Source organism: Pristiophorus japonicus, chromosome 3 (genome assembly GCF_044704955.1).
Source record: "Pristiophorus japonicus isolate sPriJap1 chromosome 3, sPriJap1.hap1, whole genome shotgun sequence".
In the NCBI taxonomy this organism is placed as follows: domain Eukaryota; kingdom Metazoa; phylum Chordata; class Chondrichthyes; family Pristiophoridae; genus Pristiophorus; species Pristiophorus japonicus.
This window is the reverse complement of record NC_091979.1, coordinates 219188384-219202501: the sequence shown is the minus strand read 5'-3', so window position 1 is coordinate 219202501 and position 14118 is coordinate 219188384. Positions and strand designations below refer to the sequence as shown.

Sequence of the window (14118 nt, the reverse complement as noted above, 5' to 3'; positions counted from 1 at the left end):
ACCTGCCGAGAATGATAATGGAACATGTAGCATACTGCATCAGTCATCAGACCCTCCTGCTGGGGGTCATCATATACATAAGACACTCGAACGCCTCTTCAATTTCCATGAACTGGGTGGAATACAACAATCAAACCAAAGGTGAGGGTATATCATGTCAAATCTTGAAGAAAATATGCAAAGTAAAATTCATATGCAAGAGATGTGTGGTACGTCCACCGACACTCACTATTTGGAGGCACCACCTGAAGGAAATAGTGTTCGGGTACAACTACGTTGCAGCACAGATGGATACAATCCAAAGGCCCCTGGAGCAAAGCCCCGGGATGGTACCGGCAGGTAGCCACAGCATTGGTTAAAACGGACTGATGGGAATACCTATGAGATAAAAAGCGAAAGATGGGACATTAAGGACTATGATCTGAACTGGCCGTCTTTTTGGCCAAGACATGAGGATGAATACCAGTGGAGAGCCAAGTGGCAAGGAAAGACTACAAGAAATAACCCACAATGCTGCACAGGATGGTTTGTTAGCAGCGGGGAGATAGTTGCTATAACACAAAAGAGAGGGAAGATCATGGCAGATAGAACCAGGAACAGGAAAGAAAACTGTCCTGAAACAACAAAAGGCCCCGATAATGGTTTAGTAGTAACTCGCACACATGAGACCCTGTATAATGATGTTAGATATGAGATCGTCCCAGTGATATTTAATCTCTCTGCAGTCCAAATGCCTGTGCAACCATGCACATGAGCTATTTTATAGTTATCTATTAAAGCAAATAGTTAAGGATTTTGTAGAAAGAAATGCGGGAAAAGACAGTGATGAATCCTGGCCCCCGATTGATGAACAATGGTACGAACCAATGGTAGGAGAAGGAAACGACAAAGAAGTTGAGAAGGAAGTGAGGATTGGGGAAATGGATAGGAATAGGAGCTACAGGAGATACTGCAGCATGGAACAGAATAGACATTGAAACTATGTGGGAATATGATGAAGCTATGAGGGGACAAAAGGGAATTTTAACCAAAATAAATAAGGCTTCCTTGGGGTGGATGAATGCTGGTAAATAACCTAGCACCCTGATCAAGTTTAGCCTCTGGTGTGGATCCATGCCGGTGAGTAACCTAACACCCCCAACAGCTCGAGGGACAAACCAGGAGAAGTGACTGTTGCTGCAGGCTGCAGAGATCCGCTGACCTGAGAGCTCCACGCTATCTCATCGGGCATCTAACCATCTGTCTGTCCGTCCGGTCATGGCGTTCCGCTTCGGGCATCATACATCGCTCTCTATGGTCACGGGTTATATGTCTATTATACTTATCCTAATTACATGTAATATCTGACTATGCTTTGAACTGTAGCTCTTCAATAAAATACCTTAAAACTCCTAAGATCCTTTGGGTATGTGTGTGACCTGTGTTCCAAATCTTACAACTTGCAATCATACTGGGCGTCACATCCCTAATAAGGGTGCCAATGTGGCAGAATTCATCAGCCGTGGCTTGGGAGGAAGTGACAGCATAGAAGTTTCAGGCTGTGATGACAAGTGTAAAAAATGTAGGAACCACAATTACGGAATCTACTCAGGTGAGATAGAGACCAGAGCTTAACTCCATTTCGGGACATTCTAACGAGGCTGGATTTATTGCTTCAGCATCAACAGCTCCCTGCCTTACATATCTTTGCTGCTTGGTATTGATTGTCTCATGTTAACTACCCCTTCACACACACTGTATCCATCCAACACCCGATCCCTTCACACATACTATACCCAATCCAAACTCCGACCCCTTCACACACACACTGTGCCCCATCCAAGTCCCCACCCTTTCACACACAATGTACCCCATTTAATTCCAAACCCTTTCACACACAATGTACCCCCTCCAAGTCCCAAACCTTTCATACACTGTACCCAATCCAATTCTCCACCATCACAAGCACAGTACCCCAACAAACTCTGCACCCAGCCATACACACAGTACCCCATCCAACCCCCACCCAGTCACACACACTGTACCCCATCCAACCCCCACCCAGTCACACACACTGTACCCCATCCAACCCCCACCCAGTCACACACACTGTACCTCATTCAACCCCCATCCTTTCACACACAATGTATCCCATTCAGCTCCGCACCTTTTAACACAGTGAACGCCATCCAACTCCACACCCTTTCACACACACACTGGATCCCATCTAACTCCCCATTCTTTCAAACAGACACTGTACCCCATTCAACTCCCCACCCTTTCACACACATCTTACCCCATCCAAATCTGAAAACTTTCACACACACTAAATGCCATCCAACTCCCCACACTTCCACACACTTTGCACCCCATGCAACACCCCACATTTTCACACTCACACTCTACCCCATCCAAATCCCCACCCTTTCACACACAGACTGTACCCCAACTGACTCCCCAATCTTTCACACACACTGTACCCCATCCATCAACCCACAGTTTCACACACACACTGTATCCCATCCAACTCCCCATGCTTTCACACACTGCACGCCATCAACTCCCCACCCTTTCACACACTGTGTCCCATTCAACTCCCCACCCCTTCACATATACTGTACCACATCCATCTACCCACCCTTTCACCCACACTGTACACCATCCAACTCCCCACCCTTTCAGAAATACTGTACCCCATCCAACTCCACATTCTTTCACACACACACTATATTCCATTCAACACCCCTCCCTTTCACACACACACTGGACCCCATTCAACACCCCTCCCTTTCACACACACACTGGACCCCATTCAACACCCCTCCCTTTCACACACACACTACATCCCATTCAACTCCCCACCCTTTCACATACACTGTAACCTATCCAATTATCCTCCCTTTCACAGACACCATCCAACCCCCCACCTTTTCACACACGCACTGTACCCCAGCCCACTCTCCTCTCTTTCACACACACAATGTACCCCTTCCAACTCTCCACCCTTTCACACACACAATACCCCATCTAACTCCCCACCCTTTCACACAGACTGTACCCCGACTGACTCCCTAATCTTTCACACACACACACTGTATCCCATCTAACTCCCCACCCTTTCACACAGACTGTACCCCGACTGACTCCCTAATCTTTCACACACACACTGTATCCCATCCTACTCCCATGCATTCACACGCACTGCACCCCATCCAACTCCCCGCCCTTTCACATATACTGCACCCCATCCATGGAGATATATCACCAACGATGTCTCTGCAAGATCCTACAAATCCCCTGGGAGGACAGACACACGAACATCTGTGTCCTCGTCCAGACCAACATCCCCAGCATTGAAGCACTGACCATACTCAATCAGCTTCGCTGGGCAGACTACATAATTTGCATGCCAGACACGAGACTCCCAAAGCAAGTGCTTTATGCAGAGCTCCTTCACGGCAAACGAGCCAAAGGTGGGCAGCGGAAACGTTACAAGGACACCCTCAAAGCCTCCCTGAAAAAGTGCAACATCACCACTGACACCTAGGAGTCCCTGGCCAAAGACCGCCTTAAGTGGAGAAAGTGCATCCGGGAGGGCGTTGAGCACTTCGAATCTCAATGCTGAGAGAGTGCAGAAATCAAGCGCAGGCAGTGGAAAGAGCGTGCGGCAAACCAGTCCCATCCACCCTTTCCCTCAACTATCTTCCCCACCCGTGACAGAGTCTGTGGCTCTCATATTGGACTGGTCAGCCACCAAAGAACTCACTTCAGGAGTGGAAGCAAGTCTCCCTCGATTCTGAAGGGCTGCCTAAGATGATGATGGTGATGATGACCCCATCCATCTACCCATCCTTTCACAAAAACTGTACCCCATTCAACTCCCCACCCTTTCACACACATACTGTAACTCACCCAAATATCCACCATTCACAGTCACTGCACCCCATCCAACTCCCCACCCTTTCGCACATTGTACCTCATCCAACTTCCCACCCTTTCACACACACACTGTAACCCATCCAAATATCCACCGTTCACAGTCACTGTATCCCATCCAACTCCCCACCCTTTCGCACATTGTACCTCATCCAACTCCACACCCTTTCACACACATACTGTAACCCATCCAAATAGCCACCGTTCACAGTCACTGTATCCCATCCAACTCCTCACCCTTTCGCACATTGTACCTCATCCAACTCCACATCCTTTCACACACACTGCACCCCATCCAACTGCCCACCTTTCACACACATTGTACACCACCCAACTCCATACCCTTTGACATACATGCTGTAACCCATCCAACACCCCACCATTTCACCCATACGATACCCCATCCGACCCCCACGCTCAGACCCACACTGTATCCCATCTAACTCTCCATGCTTTCACACACACACACACACACACACACACACACACACACACAATGTCCCCATCCAACTCTACACCCAGTCACACACACTGTACCTTGTAAGATGTTTGTTTTTCACTCTACTCTGATTCTTAGACCTCGGAACTTATAGTGGGAAAAGGACAACATGTGGCACAAAATTTAGACTTAACTCAGTGTCAGTTTTATTATGCAATAAAAACCGACTAAAATGACAGGACTAGACTTCTGAGAGAAATTTGACTTTAGGCACACAATCACCAGAGATTCGTGGTCCTTGATTCTGTAACCTGTTGTTTCTTCTTCTCGCCATTCTCTGCAGCTTCTGTTCCTTTTCTGCTGCTTCTTCTGTCTTCCTGTCCTTCTTCTGTCTTCCTGTCCTTCTTCTGTCTTCCTGTCCTTCTTCTTGTATTGCCTCCTTGTGAGTCTCTGTGTCCGTATATTTATATCCATAGTATGAATAAGTTTCTTGCTTCCAAGATCCGATTATCGATGTGATGATTTGTTTAACTGGCTGTGGTGATGAATTTGAATGGCTACTAATTTGCACATGGAGTTGACAATGCAAAATACATTTCTTTATGCTGAATGCTCTGATATCCAAAAATTTGCATTTCGTGGGGTCCTATGTTGTCCGGTCTTTTTACAGACGATGTCTCCAGTGGCTGTTTTCCCTACCCTGGTTAAACAAGTTCAAGGCCTCACGTAACAACTCCATTGTTGTTATGCATGAAGTCAGTTTTATGTCCTTAATTGTCCAGCTTAATTCCAAACGCTTGGATTAATCAATTTTTAGTTCATGGTCTGTGTTTTTCTGAAGATTAATAACCTTACACTCCCTCCTTTTAATGTCTCTTATAATAAACTCAGAGACATTATTCTGGGTGCCTTCTTCTTTTCCAAGAGTGTTTTGGGTGATTTCAGCCTTCAGTCAAATCTCCCCATTACATTTCTTTTTACACACAAAACCCAATGTTTTCACAATACAACAGTGTTTCTAACAACAAAACCATGTTTGACCTTAATCTGACCGGTTTATACCTTTTTTTTTTACAAACACTTCGGCCTGGGTTTACTTTAATAAACCTTCCAGATTCCCTTCCCCTGTCCTGTTCTTTAATTTATATGACAGGACAAGTAGGTACAACATAATTATCAACTGTACAATTACGAATGAACGTGATACGATTTGAACCTGGGGGGGATTTCAATATTGAGTCCCAGATCCCATCGTGGAGGGGCCATCATTTCCTCGATTTCGCCCCTTACTTTATCATTCTCCTGGTGTAATGTGCAATAATGTTTGTGGGACAGCTCGATGTTCTTTAATAGTTCAGTCAAGTGTTCGGGTAACAGCGGGATATTGTATCCAAAACACGATATGTATTCCTGGAGGTTCAGTAAAGTACCGTTGACTGTGATACATGGTGTTTGTGGTCGGAAATAGAAATTATTTCTTGTGACTCTGCCTGGGGTTTGAAACAAAAGGTAGAATCCCTCACTGGGCACCAAGTGTCCTGGTGTATTCTATACTGACTTTCGCTGGTGGTGACACAGTATGTCCCATTTCCCTTATACGCAATCTGTGGTGGAACATGATCGTGAGCCGCCACTTCCATGATACAGCTTATAGGCTGTCCGTTTTTTTTTTTTTTTTAAATTCGTAGCCAATCGTTCCAATTCTTTGTCAAATCACAAACGCCAGAGGTCACCTTGCACACGCCAAGGATCACTCTGCGCCAATGCTCTTAGCCAAAAGGCCTAGAGCCACTGCACCGTTCCTGGAAGTACTGCAATACCAGGTTCGTGCCATGGAGGTGGATGGGTCAGGTCCCCCACACACCTCCGTGGAGGTGGATGGGTCAAGCCACCCCACCCACCTCCTGTTTCCAAAAAAGCAAGCATATACCTTCCTGATCCAGGGAGAACCACCCGGAGGTCATGGTGGCTACTCCCCTGTCAGGTCAGTTACGCATGATCTTAGCCAAAAGGCCGAGAAGCGATTTATTGCCCATCCCTAACTGCCCTTGAGAAGATGGCTTATAGGCTGTCCGTTCTCGTACTTAAACCCACATACCGGCCGGTCGAAATTCAGATGATAGGGGCACAATATCACGTGTACCTCCTCTCTGGCATCCCTCCAGACTAGCACCGGTTATTGAGTCTCCCAATTTTACTACATACTGTGGTGTTTTATGTACCCCATTGCAAATTACCCCAATGTTTTCCACCCGGTGTACCGGTACGGGTCATTGTGACTGATCCAACACCGGTATTCGAAGCACGATCCCCATTATGGATTGTTTACTTTGACCACAGTTGACCGGGACTGGGTATGCTTCGGAGGCTGACCATAACTGGCACAAATTCAAGAGGTTGTTATGGACACTCAATGCTTTTAGATGCTCGTTACTGACCCACGACGGTACATGGCCTTGTTTTAAATCCTCTAAATTACAACGTCCTTCATTTAACAACCAAGCTCCGTACATGACACACATGTTATGCTGAGCAGCTTTCTGAAGTCTAGTACAGAGAACCTTCCTTTTTTTGTTGCATTTTAAAAGTACGACAAACACATAACAATGGTACCATGCATAGAAAAGCAACACCACGCATACCAATAGTTTACACATTACAATGGTTCTCTCTTTCACTCATAATAGCAGTACACACCCTTTTTCTCCACTGGTCATACATTCTAGAAATGGTCAGAAATTTTTATTTTTAAAATAGCAAATATATGTGATTGCCTCATGCCCGGAACTAGAGATTTTTCACACAATTTCACCATGGCCATAGTAAAAGACTGATTTTCACAGGTTAATTAACCTCAATAACTCCAAATGAATTCAAACCAATCTCAAACTAACCAGTGCCAGTTGAAAAAATCTAGAGGCACACAGACAAATAAACATCCACATGTTTTTAACTTTACCATTCACACTGAAGCATCACACACAATACATTTCATAACTTTTCAAACATCCATAGTAGCAAATTCTATGTTTTATTTCTCTCGGCACGAAAGTTAGAAGCTTAAGTGTTGGGTTCACCTTCTTAGACTCACAGAAATGCTTTTCTTTTTTTTTTCTTTTAAACAAACGGTTTACTACTGTAAACACACTGCTTCCCTGCCATGCTGTGTTCTTCCTTTTGGATCCTGCAGGGTCTTTCTGCTCACCTTGTTTCACCTTTATATCTTTTAACTGACCCTCAGCCTGATCATTACCCGTAAAACCCGCCAGTGTAAATGGGACTCCGTTCAACCACGGGGAAGTGGTCAGATTCGGTGAGTGGACAACCGTGGTAGAGGCTCCTGTGTCTGCTCATCATATCATAGGCAGTCCCTCGAAATCGAGGAGGACTTGCTTCCACTCCCAAAGTGAGTTCTTTGATGGCTGAACAGTCCGATACGAGAGCCACAGACCCTGTTACAGGTGGAACAGACATTCGTCGGGGGAAGGGGTCGGTGGGGCTGGTTTGCCGTATGCTCCTACCGCTACCTGCGCCTGGCCTCTTCATGCTCCTTGCGTCGAGCCTCAAAGAGTTCAACGCCCTCCCGGATGATCTTTCTCCACCTCGAGCGGTCTGCGGCCAGGGTCTCCCAGGTGTCAGTGCTGATGTCGCACTTTACCAGGGAGGCTTTGAGGGTGTCCTTATCACGTTTCCGCTGTCCTCCTTTGGCTCGTTTACAATGAAGGAGCTCCGCATAAAGCATTTGCTTAGGGAGTCTCGTATCTGGCATGCATACTATGTGGCCTGCCCAGCAAAGCTGATCGAGTGTGGTCAGTGCTTCAATACTGGGGATGTTAGCCTGGTCGAGGACACTGATGTTGGTGTGTCTGTCCTCCCAGGGGATTTGCAGGATCTTGCAGAGACATCGTTGGTGATATATCTCCAGCGACTTGAGGTGCCTTCTGTACATCGTCCATGCCTCAGACCCATACAGCCGGGCGGGTATTACTACAGCCCTGTAGACCATGAGTTTGTTGGTAGATTTGAGCGTCTGGTCTTCAAACAATCTTTTCCGCAGGCGGCCGAAGGCTGCGCTGGCGCACTGGAGGCGATGCTGAATCTTTGCATCAATGTCTGCCTTTGTTGATAAGAAGCTCCCGAGATATGGGAAATGGTCCACGTTGTCCAGGGCCACGCCGTGGATCTTGATGATTGGAGGGCAGTGCTGTGCAGCGGTGACAGGCTGGTGAAGGGCCTTTGTTTTACGGATGTTAAGCGTAAGGCCCATGCTTTCATATGCCTCAGTGAATACATTGACTATATCCTGGAGTTCAGCCTCTGAATGTGCGCAGACGCAGGCGTCGTCCGGATACTGCAGCTCAACGACAGAGGTTGGGATGATCTTGGACCTGGTCTGGAGGCGGCGTCGGTTAAACAGCTTCCCACTGGTTCTGTAGTTTAATTCCATTCCAGTGGGGAGCTTGTTGATTGTGAGGTGGAGCATGGCGGCGAGGAAGATTGAGAAGAGGGTTGGGGCGATGACGCAGCCCTGTTTGACCCGGGTCCGGACGTGGATTGGGTCTGTAATGGATCCGTTGGTAAGGATCACGGTCTGCATGTCATCGTGAAGCAGGCGAAGGATGTTGACAAACTTTTGGAGGCATCCGAAACGGAGGAGGACACTCCATAGACCCTCATGGTTGATAGTGTCAAAGGCCTTTGTAAGATCGAAAAAAAACATGTAAAAGGGCTGGCGCTGCTCCCTGCATTTTTCCTGCAACTGGCGCGCTGCAAAGATCATGTCTGTTGTGCCTCGTATGGGGCGATATCTGCACTGTGATTCCGGGAGGAGCTCCTCGGCCCTGGGGAGAAGACGATTGAGGAGAACTCGAGCAACAACTTTCCCAGTGGCTGATATCAGGGAGATTCCCCTGTAGTTGCCGCAGTCGGACTTGTCCCCCTTTTTAAAAATGGTCACAATCACTGCATCTCTCAGATCTCCCGGCATGCTCTCCTCGCTCCAGATGAGAGAGATGAGGTCAGGTATCCGCGCCAACAGTGCCTCTCTGCCATATTTTAGCGCCTCAGCAGGGATTCCATCCGCACCCGTAGCCTTGTTATTCTTAAGCTGTTTTATGGCTTTGCCAACCTCGTGCAACGTTGGAGTTTCATTGAGTTGGTGGTGGGTGGCATGCTGCGGGATGGAATCGAGAACACTTGAGTCAACGGCAGAGTCTTGATTGAGGAGATGTTCAAAGTGCTCCTTCCATCAGGCCCTGACAGCCTCGGTGTCCTTGATGAGTGTTTCCCCGTTCTTGGCCAGGAGTGGGGTGGGGCCTTGGGAGTTTGGACCATAGGTGGCCTTGACTGCAGCGAAGAATCCTCGCATATCGTGGCTGTCGACCAGTTGTTGTATCTCCTGTGCTTTCTCCATCCACCACCTGTTCTTTAGGTCCCGAGTTTTTTGTTGGACCTGAGCCTTGAGCCGTCTGTAATGTTGTTTTGCAGCTCCCGAGTTGGGCTGTTGCTTGAGCTCAGAAATGCTTTGCGCTTGTGATCTATTAGTTCTTCAATCTCCTGATCATTTTCATCAAACCAGTCCTGATGTTTTCTGGTTGAGTGACCAAGTGTCTTTTCACAGGCACTGGTTATAGAGGCCTGGAGGGCAGACCAAGCGCTATGGGGATTCAGCATCTCAGGGTCATCAAGGCACGCCAGATTGGCTGTGAGGCACTCGCTGTATAGGGCCCCGGCATTAACTTTTTTGCGGCACTGCTTCTGCTGTCCCCTCTGCTTTGGGGCTATGTTGATGTTGATGATGGATTGGATTAGGCGGTGGTCCGTCCAGCAGTCGTCAGCTCCTGTCATGGCGCGGGTGATGCGCATATCCTTGCGATCCCTGGCTCGGACGATGACATAGTCAAGCAGGTGCCAGTGTTTGGTGCGAGGGTGTTGCCATGATGCCTTGTATTTGTCCCTGTGGCGGAACAGGGTGTTGGTGATGAGGAGTTCATGTTCTAGACATTTTGTCAGGAGTAGGGTACCACTGGAGTTGGCTTTCCCTACCCACTCTCTGCCAATCACGTCTCCCCAGAGGGCTGTGTCTTTGCCAACCCTGGCATTAAAATCACAAAGGAGGATCAATTTGTCGCCCTTGGGGACACGGGACATGGATGTCTCGAGGTTGGAATAAAAGCCCTCTTTAGCCTGATTCATCCGTTGCATCGAGCGTGGGGGCGTACGCACTGATGACTGTGGCACATTGGTTCCGAGATAGGGTGATACGGAGAGTCATGAGGCGTTCGTTGACCCCACAGGGGGAGCCTTTGAGGCGGTTGACCAGCTCATTCTTGACGGCAAAGCCGGCTCCATGAATGCAGTGTTCTGCCTCTGGTTTCCATTTCCAGAAGAAGGTGTAACCTCCACCATGTTCCTTCAACTGGCCTTCCCCTGCCCGTCGGGTCTCGCTTAGGGCGGCGATTCAATGTCAAAACGTCTGAGTTCCCGGGCAACTATGGCAGTGCGGCGTTCCGGCCTGTTGCTGTTGGGATTGTTCATGAGGGTCCTGACGTTCCGGGTCCCGAACTTCATACTGACGGAGTGGAAGATGCCGGTGAGTGAGTTCTTTTAACGTGGGGTGGCCGCTGTACATCGGCAACCACACGGGCTTTAGCTGAGCAAGGTCTTGGTCCAGTGGCAGGGGGGTCCAAGACAACTGGAGACCAGGCACAGCTCTATAAGCCTAATTGCCTACAGCGAAATGTTGGCCGTAAGCTCGGTGCTGGGTAGCGCCATTGATGATAGATGGCCTGAGGCTAGGTTGGGTGGGCAGGCATTAGGAAGATGACTTCCAAAGTTATTGTAAAAGATTAGAAGTTGATAAAGATTCCCAATTTATTTCAAAGGTTTCTAAGAGTTGTTAAAACGTTTCAAGAAGTTTCTAAGAATTGTTAAAAATCTAAGATGTAAATCAATAATAGATTATAAAAGTTTCCCCAATTTAAAAAGTTTCTAAAAGTTGTTAAAAGTCAAAGATGTAGGTTAATAATAAATGTTTAAAAGTATTTCGGCTGAGAGTCTAAAATATAAGTTTTAAAACTTGCCAGTCTCCGGCTCAGCTGCTGAGGTTGGGCCGCGCCTCCGGTCGATATCCCACTGAAGGTGGAAGGCGAGCCTGCCTGAAGGTGCCGGTGTCAGTGGTCTGGGCGCGGCTGGTGTCCCTGGAGCTCCACTGGGCTGGAGTCCCTCCTATCTCGGTGTCCCCGCTGGGCCGGAGCCCCCGCTCTCCCGGCGTCTTCACTGGCCTGGAGCCCCCGCTCTCCCGGCGTCTCCGCTGGGCTGGAGCCCCTGCTCTCCCGGCGTCTCCGCTGGGAATTCTTGGAAGGCGGTCTCCACTTCCAGCTGGCTAAGGGTATCGCTTTGCCATGAGGTACAAGCAGAGCAGTCATTAATGTCATCCTTCTGTCCCCGGCCGAAGGGACTCCGCACCAGCTGGGAACTGCAGGCACGTCTCTCGTGGCCGATACACCTTGTTGGGAGGATGAGGATGTCTACTAAACATAGAAACATAGAAAATAGGTGTAGGAGTAGGCCATTCGGCCCTTCGAGCCTGCACCGCCATTCAATGAGTTCATGGCTGAACATGCAACTTCAGTACCCCATTCATGCTTTCTCACCATACCCCTTGATCCCCCGAGTAGTAAGGACTTCATCTAACTCCTTTTTGAATATATTTAGTGAATTGGTCTCAACAACTTTCTGTGGTAGAGAATTCCACAGGTTCACCACTCTCTGGGTGAAGAAGTTTCTCCTCATCTCAGTCCTAAATGGCTTACCCCTTATCCTTAGACTGTGACCCCTGGTTCTGGACTTTCCCAACATTGGGAACATTCTTCCTGCATCTAACCTGTCTAAACCCGTCAGAATTTTAAACATTTCTATGAGGTCCCCTCTCATTCTTCTGAACTCCAGTGAATACAAGCCCAGTTGATCCAGTCTTTCTTGATAGGTCAGTCCCGCCATCCCGGGAATCAGTCTGGTGAACCTTCGCTGCACTCCCTCAATAGCAAGAATGTCCTTCCTCAGGTTAGGAGACCAAAACTGTACACAATACTCCAGGTGTGGCCTCACCAAGGCCCTGTACAACTGTAGCAAAACCTCCCTGCCCCTGTACTCAAATCCCCTCGCTATGAAGGCCAACATGCCATTTGCTTTCTTAACCGCCTGCTGTACCTGCCCCTTCCCCTAACTATTTCCACCTTCACATCCACACATGGCCTGCCCCACTCATCATAGATGAGTGGACACAGATATTCTGGCTGGGCGCACCGTCACAGTGGGGGTGCCAATGCATTGGGTCCCTTTTCTCCCACTGCTGCATCCAGCTTTCCTCCACCCGTGCCCATAACCTGCTGTAATGCGGCTACTAAAGCCTGTATTGGGTCGTCGGCTGCCCCTGTGGCATCAGTCGTCGGAGAGGCGGGAGTTCGAAGCAGCGTGAGTCTGGGGAATTCAGGAGGCCTATAAAGGCCCATCAGTCGTCGGAGAGGCGGGAGTTCGGAGCAGCGCGAGTCCGGGGAGTTCGGGAGGCCTCTTAAAGGCCCGTGAGTTCGGGAGGCCAGCTGGTGCAGCTGCAGCAGTGGCAGAAGGTAAACAAAGAAGTAGAAAGAAATTGAAAGGTGACGTCACAGCCAAGGGGGTAAGTGATTGGCTGGTAATTGGTGAGTAGTTTTTCTTATTCTTTTCCCTATCAGTTCGCAACCCCTTTATCATTGTTGTTGCCAAAATAAGTTAATCTAAGGGTTAAGTCATGGCAGGAGAGCTCGGACATATGTTATGCTCCTCCTGTGCTATGTGAGAAGTTAGGGACGCTTCCAGTGTCCTTGACGACTACATGTGCGAGAAGTGTGTCCAGCATCTGACAGACCACATTGCGGCACTGGAACTGTGGGTGGATTTACTCTGAAGCATCCACGATGCTGAGGATGTCGTGAATAGCACGTTTAGTGAGTTTGCCACACCGCAGGTAAAGGTTACACAGCCAGATAGGGGTTGGGTGACCAACAGGAAGAGCAGTGGAAGGAAGGTAGTGCAGGGGTCCCCTGCGGTCATCCCCCTGCAAAACAGATACACCGCTTTGGGTACTGTTGAAGGGGTGACTCATCAGGGGAGAGCAGCAGCAGCCAAGTTCATGGCACCGTGGGTGGCTCTGCTGCACAGGAGGGCTGGAAAAAGAGTAGGAGAGCTATAGTGGTAGGGGATTCTATTGTAAGGGGAATAGGTAGATGTTTCTGTGGCCGCAATCGAGACTCTAGGATGGTATGTTGCCTCTCTGGTGCAAGGGTCAAGGATGTCTCGGAGCGGGTGCAGGACATTTTGAAGGGCGAGGGTGAACAGCTAGTTGTTGTGGTGCACATTGGAACCAACGATATTGGTAAAAAATGGGATGAGGTCCTACAAGCTGAATTTAGGGAGCTAGGAGCTAAATTAAAAAGTAGGACCTCAAAGGTAGTAATCTCAGGATTGCTACCAGTGCCACGTGTTAGTCAGAGTAGGAATTGCAGGATAGCTCAGATGAATATGTGTCTTGAGGAGTGGTGCAGAAGGAAGGGATTCAAATTCCTGGGACTGGTCCGAGGGGAGGTGGGACCAGAACAAACTGGACGGTCTGCATCTGAGCAGGACCGGAACCAATGTTCTCGGCGGAGTGTTTGCTAGTGCTGTTGGGGAGGGGTTAAACTAATATGGCAGGGGGATGGGAACCTATGGAGGGAGACAGAGGGAAG

The 14118-nt window shown here is 48.6% G+C and overlaps 1 pseudogene; it reads right to left on the bottom strand.

Moving 5' to 3' along the window:
* Window positions 1–6140: 6140 nt before the first annotated feature.
* Window positions 6141–6379, bottom strand: LOC139260535 (U2 spliceosomal RNA; annotated as a pseudogene).
* Window positions 6380–14118: the final 7739 nt, after the last annotated feature.